Raw genomic sequence first — 15,341 nt, 5'->3', positions numbered from 1 at the left:
GGCACCCTTGCTCCTCCTGCTTCCTCTTCCACCTCCCCCTTTCCTTCTTGATTGACAAGTCTAGGAGAGATGACTATGCCAGGAACCTGACCCTGTCAATCAAAGACAGGGAGGGGCTGGCAGAGGAAGCAGGAGGAGCAAGGGTGCACATAGTGGATCGGGTTGTCTTTGGTGTGTATACAATATTTTTCGCCCGATAAGACGGACATAGGTTTTAGAGGAGGACAATAAGAAAATAAATATTTTTCATTAGACCTCTGGTCAGACCACCAATCAGACCTCCAAAGTTAATCAGACCTCAGCTGACAGCCCCAATCAGACCCCAAATGTTAATAAGACCCCAAAAAGTCCTCAGATCAGACCCCCAAACAGATGTCAGCTCAGACCTCAATGTGAATAACCCCCAATAAGACTTCAGATAAGAGACCCATTGCCTCTCATCAGCCCCCAGCAGCATTATATATCAGCCCCCATTGCCTCTCACCAGCACCCAGCCATGTTATATGAGACCCCATTGACTCTCACCACCCCCACTGCCTCTCACCAGCCCCCAGCCAAGTTATATCAGCCATCAGAAGCCTCATGGATTAAAATAAAAAATAAAAAAAAAACCTCTTCTGCTCTGGAAGCCGCCGCTCCTCTCCTCAAGCGCGATCCTCTTCATCCTGCCGCCGGCTGTGCTGGGAACTGGCGCGCACAGCATGGGGTCATAGAGCCCCCTGATGTTGCGCGCAGCCACTGCACAGACGACAGCGGAACTAATGAGCGCTTCCATAAAGTCTTACGGGGCGAAAAATACGGTAACTGTTCATTTGCCTATACATTATAAGTACTTTTTCTCCAGAATGAAGCAACAGATCAATAAGTGAAAAGTAAAATTGTATTCAGCCGAGCTAGCCCTACAGGGCATTTTGCCTGGTTGAACAGTGAATTTGCTGAAAACATCGCACAGTTGTCTCATTCCAACTGCCCATCTTCTTTTGGTCCCGGTCATCTTCTAGAGGCTGGGGTCAGGTAGAATAGAGCAATTCATTGCAGGATCAGACTACCCAGTTTATTTGTAGTCTGTTACCATGGAGACATTTATTTATATGTAGATGTGTAGAAACTAGAAAACTATTGACTGCAAGTGTGTACAATGGTTTTAGCTGAAAAGTTTGGGTTTATTTACTTTATTGTTCATCTGTGGAGCCATCAGAATAATTACAACCACCATCATTGACCAGGGCCCTCATCTCCAAACGGGCATTTACAGAACCAATAGAGTCATCTTGAGCTCCACCTTAGACCCACTCCTACACCCTCAGCTCATCTACTGTGCAATCTAATGAGAATGATCAGAAACATGGCAGGTGCCTTCTAACTGGTTGCTGCATAGAGTAAGCAAGGAAAGGCATCAAGGCTGACCACAGCTTCTGATGAGAGAAGCAAATTACCCAAGAAAAAGTTCACCCCAAACCTATAAAGAAGAGAGGACATGTCTCAAGCACTTCCATCCAGTGCAGATAAGGCAGTTGACGTGCTATTCCTTTCAGCTAGCTGTGCTATTATCCTGGAATAAAAAAACAGACCCCTCTCCATTGATCTAGGCTGTAAGGGTCAATATCGGCACTTACTGCTTTTTATTTTACATCAATAAGTTTGCAAAACCTATTAACACTGTGGCCCCAATTTTAATTTTGCCCGGGGTCACCACCGAGGGGACTAATCAGCACAAATAAACACTTTCCCATCATCATTGTGACATGCAATTGTTAGAAGGGGACAAAGGAAGTGTAGAAGTGCACAAAAGACCCTTTGTTTGCCTGCAACAATTGTTAGGTGTCACAATAGCTGCTGAAAAACAACAAAAGCTCCAGTCAAACAAAAGCTTTTTTGTGCACCTCAACGCTTCTTGTGACACTCAATAGCTGCAGGTGACAAAGGGGTAATGGAAAGGTGCACATCAGTTCCACCCTGTACTGTCTCATGTGTATTCATGCTGATCAGCTGTGACATATGGCCTCACAAGAGTGATCATTATGTGAGATATCGTATTGTACATTACTAATCACGGTCCAGTGTCAACACGTTCAATGACTGCGGAAGCAGCAAAAATAAATAAATTGCTTGCTGATCAACTTTGTTACGGTAGCTTTTAAAATGTAATTGCCTGTCAGTGTGTTATCACTGATGCCTTCCACCTTCCCACCCCACCTCCATGCTCAACCAACTTTCTGTGTTAATGTACAGGTGAAACTCGAAAAATTAGAATATCGTGCAAAAGTCCATGTATTTCAGTAATGCAAATTAAAAGGAATTGCATTAATGCAGCTTATAATTCAAATTTTGTGAAAAGGTTCAATATTCTAGGCTCAAAGTGTGACACTCTAGTAAGATAATTAATTCATACCCCCTGAGCAAAGGGGACCTCAAAATTGTGACTTTGGGGTTTTATAAGCTGTAAGCCATAGGGCTGTTTCACACAAGCGAGTTCTTATTCCTACAGAATCATACTGACAGCTTTATGTCACTATGATTCTGTGGAAAAAAGGCCATGCAGAGGCACATAGCATTATAAATCATGATAATGCCTGTGCACTCCTGCATGTCCAGAGCGGAGGATCACACTCACACACGGAGCGCGATTCCCGCAATGGACTCGCTCCTGTGAAACAGCCCATAATCATCCAAATTATAACAAATAAAGGCTTGATATCTCGCTTTGCATGTAATGAGTCTATCTCATATAGTTTCACCTTTTAAGTTGCATTACTGAAATAAATGAACTTTGCACAATATTCAAATTTTACGAGTTTCACCTGTATATGAAGGACAGGCAAGCAATCTCTAAAGTAAAAGCTTGCATAAGATACAACTATTCTTACTTATAAATGCACATCTTTATCTTCTCCAATGTATTAAAGGGGTTGTGTCACTTCAGCAAGTGGCATTTATCATGTAGAGAAAGTTACTACAAGGCAGTTACTAATTTATAGTGATTGTCCATATTGCTTCTTTTGCTGGCTGGATTCATTTTTCTATCACATTATAAACTGCCCGTTTCCATGGTTACAACCACCCTGCAATCCAGTAGTGGTGGTCGTGCTTGCACACTATAGGAAAAAGCGCCAGCCTCTCTGGTGGCCAATACCGCGTGAGTGCACAAAGCCTAGTGCCGTTTCCTAACAAATGCAACTTGGCAAACCCCTTTTAGGCTACTTTCACACTTGCGTTTAGAGCGGATCCGTCTGAGACGGATTCGCTAATATAATGCAGACGGTGGCTCCGTTCAGTACGGATCCGTCTGCATTATAATGTTAAAAAATTTCTAAGTGTGAAAGTAGCCTCAGACGGATCCGTCCAGACTTTCAATGTAAAGTCAATGGGGGACGGATCCGTTTGAAGATTGAGCCATAGTGTGTCATCTTCAAACGGATCCGTCCCCATTGACTTACATTGTAAGTCTGGACGGATCCGCACGCCTCCGCACGGCCAGGCGGACACCCGAACGCTGCAAGCAGTGTTCAGGTGTCCGCCTGCTGAGCGGAGCGGAGGCTCAACGCTGCCAGACTGATGCATTCTGAGCGGATCCGCATCCACTCAGAATGCATTGGGGCAGTACGGATGCGTTTGGGTCCGCTTGTGAGCCCCTTCAAACGGAGCTCACAAGCGGACAACCGAACGCTAGTGTGAAAGTAGCCTAAGCCACAACCATTTGTCAAGCAAGTCGCAATAATTCTTCTAAGACACTTAGAAAATGTGGTGCACAGCATGTGTGAGACTACATTAGCACAGTGAATCTGCCCAATTGTATCAGAGACACACTAGGGCAGATTTCCTAAAACGGTCTAAGAGTTAGACAAAGTAAACTTAGGCAAGACAGTCTAAAGATGCGCCAAAGTGTATCATGCTGGATTATAAACTTTATACATGTTTCCGGTTCTATATTGGTGGCCTATGCTCAGGATAGGTCAGATTGGCATGGGTCTAACCCCACCCCCCCCCACACACACACTTTTCAGCTGTTTCGGGCAGCTATACAGTGGAAAGAGCCAGATGCATAAGGGTCTATCCACTGTGTAGAGTCAGTGCCATGGCTGCCCATGGAAACCTCTGACAGCCCAAGATGCAACACATTTTTTCTTAATAAATTTGGCAAATCTTACCTCAAGTACAGTACACTAAGACTGGCATAAAGATCACCATTCTTAGTAAATCTACCCTTATTAGTTGACGGCACATAATATGGCGTACAGGCTATAACGAAGTGCATGCCTGCAATAATTTTACATGCGCCTTTTTTGTCTGCAAAATGCTGGATGTGACCCTTCATACAAATTTGCTCAATAGTTTCCATTGACCAGCTAGACAAAAGTATAATATAATAAAAGTATAATGCAGGAAAGCTGTAGAAAGTGGAGTAAACAGACAATGATAATAATAATCTCATACCAAATCACCAAGGAAATCATTATTTTGCTCCCGCGATACACAGTGAAGGCTTTTGGCTGGGTTGATAGCTTACAAGGAGCAGCTTCAGTTATGCGCATGAAGGCATTTCCTTAGGGTCGCCGTTACTGACATAGAAGTGTACTATTACCGCACCACGGCATACGCCATGTGAATGCATGTAATTATACCAACCTAGCCACATTCCGACCTTTGGTAGGAGAAGTAGCCAGACATTAATATGGGTTATGGGAATCCTAACCCTTCAAGCTTTTACCCATTTTGGCCCTTAAAAACCCCTTAGTGACCAAGCAAATTTTTTAAAAAATTGCATTTCAAAAGCTTTTTTTTTTTTTTTAAATAAATGTACTAATAAATGTACTTGTATGAGGTCTTATTTTTTGCAGGACAAATTATAGTTTTTAATGAACAATTTTAAGTACATGTAATGATTGATTAAAGCCAGCCGTTTAGCTAAAACCCTCTTTGTTTATGTCAGTAAAAACACGTATGGGTGGTCACTAAGGGGTTAAAGGGGTCGTCCAACTTATTAAAAATGTCCAAAGGTAATAAAATAATAAAAGAAAGCATACTCACTTATTTCAGCCCCAGCTTCTATTAGCTTTACCGCTCTGATCCTTCCTGCTGCTGCAGCTAGGATGTCAACCACTATCCCCAGGGGTATATGGCACAAGACCACTGAGGCCAGTGATTGGCTGCAGTGGTCATGTAACGTATACAGGCCCCTCATTGTTGCAGCCAAACAAACAAATCCTGGGATTTGTATTGATGTGATACGTTGTCTTCTTTAAGAGCCCCATTTTAGGGTACAAATACAGCCTGACACTACTCCACTATTGATTTTCTGGTTCTGAGGACCGGCCAGGGTCTCAATATTTGGACCACTAGCAATCAAGACAACAGGCCGATCATGGCACCGTTCAGCCACTAATGGTGTTGACACTCATGAGAGTTAAAGAAAGTTCTCAAGGGTGGCCATAACTCCCATCCCACAGCGGGCAACTCTTCACCTAGAGCTAGGAATGAGAATTCCTAGCTGTTGTCTTCTGCTGGGTAACATATCATCACTTCCAAGAACATCAATAAAACAATCCAAAAATTCAAGCAGCAGCCCATAGCTGGTTATTTATGGATGCATGTCCTACTGCCTCCAGGCCTGATCTATAAGTAAGCAGATACATATACATTGTAGTCTAAATTAGGTAATATTCATCCCGTATTACTGCTAGCAAGACACAAATGAGAAAAGAGCACATAAATAATAATCGGCAGCTGCTAACAGCGGTGAAAGGTCTTACGAGGCCCTCTATAGAAGTCTTCATTCATCCTCGTATTAGCTGGAACAATATATAGAAAGCCATATATGCAGCTGGTTCCCACATCTGTCACCTTACAAATGACTGAATCTCACATGTGTGAGCACAATGTCACCAAGGATTTTCACCCAGAAACTCTTTTATACGTACGTCTCACTTATTGTCATGTACCTGGAGACTCCAAGGTCTGTGGCAGGCTTTTGAAAATATACATTTTCACTGCTTAACCCCTTCACTACCGAGCCACTTTTCACCTTATGCGGTGATAACTTTAAAACACTTACTTATCCAGGCCATTCTGAGATAATTTTTTCGTCACATATTGTACTTGATGACACTGGTAAAATTGAGTCCAAAAATTTTATTTTTATTTATAAAAAGATACCAAATTTACCCCAAATTTGGAAAATTTTAATGTCTCTACTTTTATAATAGATAGTAATAACTCCAAAAATAGTTGCTACTTTACATTCCCCATATGTCTACGTCATGTTTGGATCATTTTGTGAATACCATTTTATTGTTTTAGGATGTTAGAAGGCTTAGAAGCAAATCTTGAAATTTTCAGAAAATTTCCAAAATCCACTTTTTAAGGACCAGTTCAGGTCTGAAGTCACTTTGTGAGGCTTACATAATAGAAACCACCCAAAAATGACCCCATTTTAGAAACTACACCCCTCAAGGTATTCAAAACTGATTTTACAAACTTTGTCAACCCTTTAGGTGTTCCACAAGAATTAAAGGGGTTCTGTCATGAGAAATAACGTTATGAAGCGGACTGACTAGCGATGTGCTAATGTCAGCACTACATTACAGTATGCTTTATAACTCCTTGCCTGCCGCCGTTCTCTTAAGATAAAGACTTTTAAAATATGCTATTGAGCCTCTAGGTGCTATGAGGGCGTTGCTTCAGAACCTAGAGGCTCGGTCTACGCACCCTTTAGCACGCCCAGGTCCAGTTGATTGACTTTCAAGTTCTCCTCAGTGTCCCGAAAATCCCACGCCTGTGCCGCCTCGTTGAGTATTTGGCGCAGTGAGTGAAGGACGCGCTCCTGCGGCCGGCTTCCTTACTGCGCCGAAGGAAGGAAGCTGGCAGCAGGAGCACGTCCTTCACTCACTGCGCCTGCGCCGAATACTTCTCATGACAGAAACCCTTTAATGGAAAATGGAGATGAAACTTAAGAAAAAAAAATGTTTTGTCCCACTATGGGACTTCAACTTTTGGGGGTCTGATCCCCTGTACTATGCATTACAATACTTCTGTATTGTAATGCATTGGCTGTAAGAGTATTGCCAGTGTAATACACTTACAGCTTCCTGCCTGTGAGATCCAGGGGGCTGGATCACACAGGCTCTCCTGAAAGGCAGCCACAATGCCTAAGCAAGGCATCGGGCAGCCTACCCTGCTGCCATGGGGCCCCCGTGGACACCGGCACCCATGAGGATACCGCACGTGCCTCGGTCAGCGCTGAACGCGGCCGTGCAAGGGTTAATGCGCCAGCATTTCACCGATGACGGCGCATACAGGAGGGGTCTCGCTATCAGTAACAGCCGGACCCCTGACGCCGATTGGGCAGGTGCAGCACCGTAGCTGTACTGCGCTGGTAGTGAACGGGTTAAACTTGAGGGGAACCCAGTATAACCAGTCTATCTTGTTGTATATGGCCATCACTGCCATAATGGGATGTTACATGCATTGCTACATGGAAGCTGTTTAGCTACACGTCTTTGTTTAGGGGAAAAATGTCAGTGCATTGAGAGTTAAAGGAAAATATGGTGCATAACACTGATTAATGTGGTGCACGTTTCAGCAATCACTGGCATATACTGTGAAGACTGGAACAGCAGGAGGTTTAGTAAGCAAAATGCACCAAAGTTCTGCCACAAATTGTCTCTTCAAAAAAATTCATTTTTGTCTAATTATGTGTGTTATACAGTCATGAAAAAAACTAAGTCCACACTCTTTGATTTCTATGGCTTTACACATCAGGAAATCGGTCCTTAGAAGGTCTTAAAATTAGGTGAATACAACCTCTGATGAGCAACACATGACAAATTACACTACGTGTAATTATTTAACAAACAAAAAAAGCCCAAAATACACAGGCTGGTTGTGAAAATTTAAAGGGGCTCTGCGGGAATTAAGAAAATGAAAATACTTAAAGGGGTTGTCCCACAAAAAATATTTCTACAGTTTTCAAACCAGCACCTGGATCTGAATACTTTTGTAACTGCATGTATTTACAAACTTTGGATAACCACTGAGTTATTCAATAAAATGTATCTGTATAGCACTACCTACTTTTTGCTCTTTTTTTTTATTTCTTCGTCCGCTTCACTGAGATGGCCGCACATGCTCAGTTTCATCCTCCAACTGTCTCCTGAGCTGTGATAGGCAGAGAGCTCCAGCAGAAAAGACACGCCCCCTGATCTGCAGCAGAATAGACACTCCCCCTTATGCTGCCAGCTTGATTTAAATCTAGCACAGCAATGAATGGGGAGGTACAGGGCTGGTTCTAGCTTACTTAGACAGACATTGTCATGTACTATATGGTGTCCGATTTTCATTTTTTACATTAATCATGGGATAACCCCTTTAAATATTACTTTTATATAAATATATTCCCAAATACCTTTCAATAGTTATAAATGGTTAGTTTTGTCTGTGGAGCAATCATCAGGGTAAATAAAAGGGCCGCTATCCTATTAGTACACACATAACCTGTCCTAACCACACAGCAGGACAAGTTACTTCAGAACACTGAGTTAGGCCTCATGCACACGACCGTTGTGTGCATCCGTGGCCGTTGTGACGTTTTCCGTTTTTTTTTCGCGGACCCATTGACTTTCAATGGGTCTGTGGAAAAATCGGAAAGTGCACCGTTTTGCAGCCGCATCCGTGATACGTGTTTCCTGGCCGTGAAAAAAATATGACCTGTCCTATTTTTTTCACAGCCAACTGTTCACGGCCCCATTCAAGTCAATGGGTCCGTGAAAAATTACGGATGCACACAAGATTGTCATCCGCGTCCGTGATCCGTGTCCGTTTTTTCCTATCATTTCAATGGCAAACTTGACAACTGAACTTTTTTTCATGTCCGTGGATCCTCCAAAAATCAAGGAAGACCCACGGACAAAAAAACGGTCACGGATCACGGACCTACGGACCCCGTTTTTGCGGACCTTAAAAAAAACGGTTGTGTGCATGAGGCCTTAAAGTGCTGCCTCATCCTCCTCTCTGCTCTACTTGTCAGGCATTATGATCTTGAATACAGCTGATAAGATCTTCAGCTGAATCTATGTAGGAATAGAGTTCATGAGGAGACATGTATCTATTTGCAAAGGATGGACATGGGGCTTGGGGCTGATGGCACTGGCTCTGGGGGAAATATGGCAGATCATGGCAAATGCCACATGGGGCTGATGGCACTGGCTCTGGGGGACATATGGCAGATGATGGCAAATGCCATGGGGCTTGGGGCTGATGGCACTGGGGGACATATGGCAGATGATGGCAAATGCCACATAAGGTTTGGGGCTGATGGCACTGGGGGACATATGGAAGATGATGGCAAATGCCACATAAGGCTTGGGGCTGATGGCACTGGCTCTGGGGGACATATGGCAGATGATTTGTGTTTTACTAACACTTAGTCTTCATCTTTACATTGTTTGGAAAAAGATCTGTTACTGTTACACAATACACATATTAAAAATTTCTTGAAAAGTTTAGTCATTTGTATTTTTTGTATACATACAGAAGAAAATAATATATCGCAATATATATCGCATATCGCACATGCTTCAAATTATATTGCGATATAGATTTTAGGCCATATCGCCCACCCCTAGCTTTCACTATTGTGATGCAATTTGTGTTCCATTGCAGTATTTGGTACTGTTAGGGTTAGCATTTTGTGCTACGTTGAGAACTTGGCAATGCTGGGGGAGGGGTATTTTGAACTGTACACTGATATTTCTTTGATATTTGGGCTTGTTTTGCAGCCACAGCACCTGGGCATCTTGCAATCATTAAGTCGACCATGACCTCCACTGTATACCATAGTATTCTGGAGTCAAACGTGAGATCATCTACCCAACAGCTAAAGTTTGGCGGGCAACTGGGCCATACAAGGGGACAATATCCCAAGCACACCAGCAAATCTACAAGAAAATGGCTGGAAAAGAAATCAAGGTGTTGCAAAGACCCAGCGAGTCCAGACCTCAACCCAACTGAAATGCTGTGGAAAAACCGCAGCATAATACAGCAGCAGCAAAGTGTACAAGCTTAGACAAATCTCACCTACACTTAGCTTTTTTTCTTATGTGCGGAAATTGACCTGTGGCGCCGATTTTGAAATGTAAAACATGTCGACTGTTGTTGCGTTCTACTTGTGCGGATTTCAATAGAAGAGCGAGATCTGCAGCAAGAACGCATCAAATCTGCACAAAAACAAAACATAAAAACCACACAAAGTAGTGCCGGTTTCTTGCGGATTTTCTGCACACATATTGGCACCGTGTGCAGGTACCCTAAGAGGCGTGCAATGAACTGAAGCAACGCTGTCGAGAAGAGTGGCCCAAAGTCCTACAGAAAACAACGACTTCCAGTTATTGCTGGTAAAGGGGCTCTACAAGCCTCTGATTCACGGGTGCACTTAGTTTTTCACACATGACTGTCATTTTGGCTTCATTTTTCTTGAATAAGTAATGAAATGGAAGAATCCGTTGTGTGGTTCATCCGACATTATAATTGCCCAATTTTAAGACCTTCTAAGGACCAAATATATTTATGTCCCGATACATAAAACCATAGAATTCAAAGAGGGTGCACTTTGTTTTTCTCATGTCTGTAGGCAACAAAACACCACAAGAAAAAGGGTCTGACATTTCTAACAAATTGCGCTCAATTTCAAATATTTTTCAGACTTTTAACACTATTAATACCAGCTTCCTAAAATATTACAATTCACCATCTAGTGTTTATGCTTAGTTTTTCTCTGGGTTCCTCCAACACTCCTGAAATATACTAACAAGCGAAGTTGAAGGAAGACCAATTAACCTTAAAGGGGTTCTCCCGCCTAGCAGTGTACCCAGTGACGTCACCGGTCCTGATGGGCCGGCTTTAGCGCTGCCCTAGCTGTTTTACAGGCTTAGGGCAGCGCTAAAGCCCGCCCATTAGTGCCGGTGACGTCACCGGGCTCACTACTGGGCGGAAGCCTCTCGCCTAGCTTAACCAGAAAAAGCTTTTGCCCTGCGCAATTTAGCAAGGGAAAGCATTGGAACATGTAATGCTTCAATTCTCACGTCAGAGGGTCTGAGTGGGTGAAAACAGTTATTTCCGGGTTCAGCTCTTAACCCAGACAGCCCCTTTAATGAGGAGAGGGCAATAATAGCTGAAATAAACGGCACGAACGCTCATTCCCAATAATCGGACACCTCAATCATCGATTCCCTATGTGAAGCAATGAATCGACAGCAGTGACCATTGCCTGTCCTCTTACAGAGGAGCTGATCGCTGCATGTAAATACAGTTCTTCACCTCCACTGATGAGCAGGCGATTATCAGGAATGAACGCTTCCTTCCAGATAATTGTCTGCTCGTCGGTGCAGTATAAAGGGGGCTGGCAGTTTCTATTACTAGCTGCACATTAGGGCTGCACGATATGGGAACGGTATGCGATGCGATATTTTAAAGGGAATTGTGCTAGAGGTCTATTGGATTTTCAAGGCAAAAGCACACAGAAATTACTGATAATGCTGAACTGTAGTTATGCTTAACTCAAGAACTGAAATGCACAGTGTTTTTCAAAATAAAACATCTTTTACTAAATTAAATAACATATTTGCATTACTGCAAAAGTACAAAACTTGCCATTTTCTTAATAGCACTGCACAGAACAGATAAATAAAATAGAATAAATAGAAGAACATTTGTTGCCTCCAGCCCCTCCTCCCTCCCCATACGGTAACTGATGTATCGCCGGCCGCGCTGTGCAGCATAGCGGCCGGCGATACATCCGTGTCAACCACGTAAAAAGTCAACCATCGCTTTATAAGACGCACTGCCATTTCCCCCCCACTTTTGGGGGGGGGGGGGGGAGTTTGTCTTATAAAGCGAAAAATATGGTAATATAATTGCAGCATTTTTGGGTCGGCCAATTGGCGATTGCGATTAATTGCGATTGCTTTGGCGATATATTGTGCAGGCCTACTGCACATGTAGTGGTAACAGCGCATACACGCAGCTAGTAATAAGCATGATTAAACTATCGGCACTGATGTCCGGTATGAATAATTCATATTAAATTGTGTACATGCAGGTCCCCTCTCCATCAGCGGCCATGTTCCCAGTGCAGCGCCGGCATGCAGGTCAAGAGACCCGTGTGTAAACATGAATAATTCATATGAAACTAATCGGACAACAGTGCTATAAGGGTTCTCCGGGCATTTAATACTGATGACCTGTCCTCGGGATAGGTCATCAATATCAGATCGGCACCCCCTCCGATTAGCTGTATGAAGGAAAGCGCGTGCTGGGCGCTTGTGTCATCCCCCTTCTCATAGGCATAGCAGCAGCGAGCAGGAGCTAGTAATATCAACTGGACAGCCCCTTTAAGCCACTGCCAGACACTTCTGGTGGCAGCTTCTCTCTTGAGAACAAAAGGATCAGACATGTTGAAATATAACATGCCCAATCATTTTTTGCGGCCTCCCCGACATCCACTGTCAGGGGAAAGAGTTGGGACACAGCCCAATGTATAAATATACGTATATGATGTTCCCTATGAGGACATGAAGCAGATATGAGGATACAGACGTCAGCATCCACACACAAAGCGACATATGTGACAATATAAACACCAATAAGCTCTAATTACTACCTGGAGAACAAAAGCCTATATCATATACATCCACGTGGTATTAACCATAAGACGGCCACAATGTGTCACTATGGTGTAAACATTAGTCACCGGACATTATAGCGACGGCATCACTAATGTATCTTCTGACGTCACCAGAATAGGGTCCCATGAAGAACGGGCTGGAGATGCGGGCCCCTGTTCTTGCTTCAGAAGACACATTAAACAACACAGATACATAAGATCAGGACAACCCTAGTCGTGGACATCATAGATGGGGGACCACCGCTCAGAACCCCCCACCTAGAATAGAGAGCTGCTGCTGCAAAGAGTGACGCTTGCTCTGGAGGCCCAGAAATAGCACATGGTTGACAATGGACTCCATGCAATAACACATAAACATGGAGGCGCTAGCAGTCAACCCCCATTGCCTCAAAATACTATGTATGAGAAGAAGAAAAAAAGTCAGATACAAAAAAAATTCTAAGTGAAACTGCTAGTAACAAAAAAACTAAAAAATACTTTTGTGCCTGGCAAAAATATGTAAACGTATACTAACAACCTATGTATGAACCCACCCCAGTCTTCAGAACGAGCGACTGTGGCCATTTTCTCCGGCACCCAATGACAGTGACAACTTCTATGGCTTTAAACTGGGATGTGGCTACATAGTCACATGTAAGGTAAAATATAGACACCGACTAACGTCAGTGTACACCGGCCACATACCCAGTGCTTGAAGCCATCAGGCAGGAGGCTACACCGGCCACATACCCAGTGCTGGAAGCCATCAGGCAAGCTACGCCGGCCACATACACATTGCTGGAAGACATCCGAACAGTCAGGCAGTCTACACTGGCCACATAACCAGGGCTGTAAGACATCCGAACAGTCAGGCAGTCTACACCGGCCACATACCCAGTGCTGGAAGCCATCAGGCAGTCTACACCGGCCACATACCCAGTGCTGGAAGCCATCAGGCAGTCTACACCGGCCACATACCCAGTGCTGGAAGCCATCAGGCAGTCTACACCGGCCACATACCCAGTGCTAGAAGCCATGTAGTCAGGCAATCTACATCGGCCACATAACCAGTGCTGGAAGCCATCCGAGTAGTCAGGCAGTCTACACCGGCCACATAACCAGTGCTTGAAGCCATCCGAGTAGTCAGGCAGTCTACACCGGCCACATACCCAGTGCTGGAAGCCATCAGGCAGTCTACACCGGCCACATACCCAGTGCTGGAAGCCATCAGGCAGTCTACAACGGCCACATACCCAGTGCTGGAAGCCATCAGGCAGTCTACAACGGCCACATACCCAGTGCTGGAAGCCATCAGGCAGTCTACAACGGCCACATACCCAGTGCTGGAAGCCATCAGGCAGTCTACAACGGCCACATACCCAGTGCTGGAAGCCATCAGGCAGTCTACAACGGCCACATACCCAGTGCTGGAAGCCACCAGGCAGTCTACAACGGCCACATACCCAGTGCTGGAAGCCACCCCTGTAGTCAGTCTACACCGGCCACATACCCAGTGCTGGAAGCCACCCCTGTAGTCCGTCTACACCGGCCACATACCCAGTGCTGGAAGCCACCCCTGTAGTCAGTCTACACCGGCCACATACCCAGTGCTGGAAGCCACCCCTGGAGTCAGTCTACCACCTACCGATCAGACATTCCCAACCGTATTAATGCAGGGAAGCTTTCTAGAACTACTGACCAGGGCTATAACATGGTGGGATGGCTTCACTGCTTTGCACAGCATCTACCTTTAGTAAAAGTGACAGATCTTGTCCTTGCATTATCCTGGGGAACCCCCAAAGTCCCTGGGAACCCCCAGATGTACAGCCAGCTGGATGAGGCTGCTGTGCGGCTGGACACATCATACGGGGCATTACAGAAGAAAAGTTGCCCCGAGCACTGCCCATACTCACTGCTCTGTCACGCCGCTCCTGTCACCGGAATAAGCGCTGCCCTCATAGCACCGCGCGCCCGCTGCTGCCTCCCGTCCGTGTCCTGCCTCCTCCTGGGATCCTGTGGGTGTGAGCGCCTCTCGTGGGATGCAACCGGCGCTTCCTGCCCGCCCCCTGCCGCCTGTGCGCGGAATTACCAATCACCGGCCGCACACGGGAGCGGCGCTGCAGAGCGAGCTGACAGGGAGCCGACCCCACACGTGCGCTCCTGACTGGGGGGGAGTCACGTGACCCGAACTCCGCGACAAGCTGGGCTGTATGCGCTCACATGTATCTATGGAGTCGTGTGTGTGTATGCGGTCAGTCATGTGTGTATATGCGGTCGTGTGTGTGTATGCGGTCATGTGTATGCACAGCCTAGAAGCGCATGTGTCGGGTGTGTGTCCGGCTAACAATTAACAAGAGCCCAGAGCAGCGGCAGGAAAACAATGAACAATGGCTCTTTGAGAGGAGGGAGGTGAATAAAAGCCCTTTGTTCCTCTGTCCATATGATGCTCACAGACCCTATTACTGGGAGCAGCAGGAAATGGCTCAGTCCCTGTACACTGGGGGGGAGGGGGCACATTCCTGTCCCGTGAGGGACACATCAAAGGGGAGTGGGGGAGAGAGGCCCCTATACTGTGCACAGAGCCCTTAACCCGTCACCCGCCGGAGCCCTGAGAAGAATCGCCCATTGTGGCCGCCGCTTATCTGCTTTATTACAGGTGACCTTTGCTGTGAGGTGATTGTTCAGG

At 45.2% G+C, this 15,341-nt stretch overlaps 1 protein-coding gene across 2 annotated transcripts in view; it reads right to left on the bottom strand.

The window, feature by feature from the left end:
- The window catches only part of SOX13 (SRY-box transcription factor 13), a 70,394-nt gene extending 55,406 nt beyond the window's left edge, over nt 1-14,988 (bottom strand). For both annotated transcript variants that reach the window (XM_044288404.1, XM_044288406.1), the window contains exon 1: nt 14,569-14,988. The gene's annotated coding sequence lies outside the window, so the exon portion shown is untranslated. The remainder of the gene's footprint in view (nt 1-14,568) is intronic.
- Nucleotides 14,989-15,341: the final 353 nt, after the last annotated feature.

This window comes from Bufo gargarizans, chromosome 3, assembly GCF_014858855.1.
Source record: "Bufo gargarizans isolate SCDJY-AF-19 chromosome 3, ASM1485885v1, whole genome shotgun sequence".
NCBI classification, from domain to species: Eukaryota; Metazoa; Chordata; class Amphibia; order Anura; family Bufonidae; genus Bufo; species Bufo gargarizans.
Note: the sequence above shows the minus strand (reverse complement) of the source record. Positions and strands in the feature narration are given on the sequence as shown.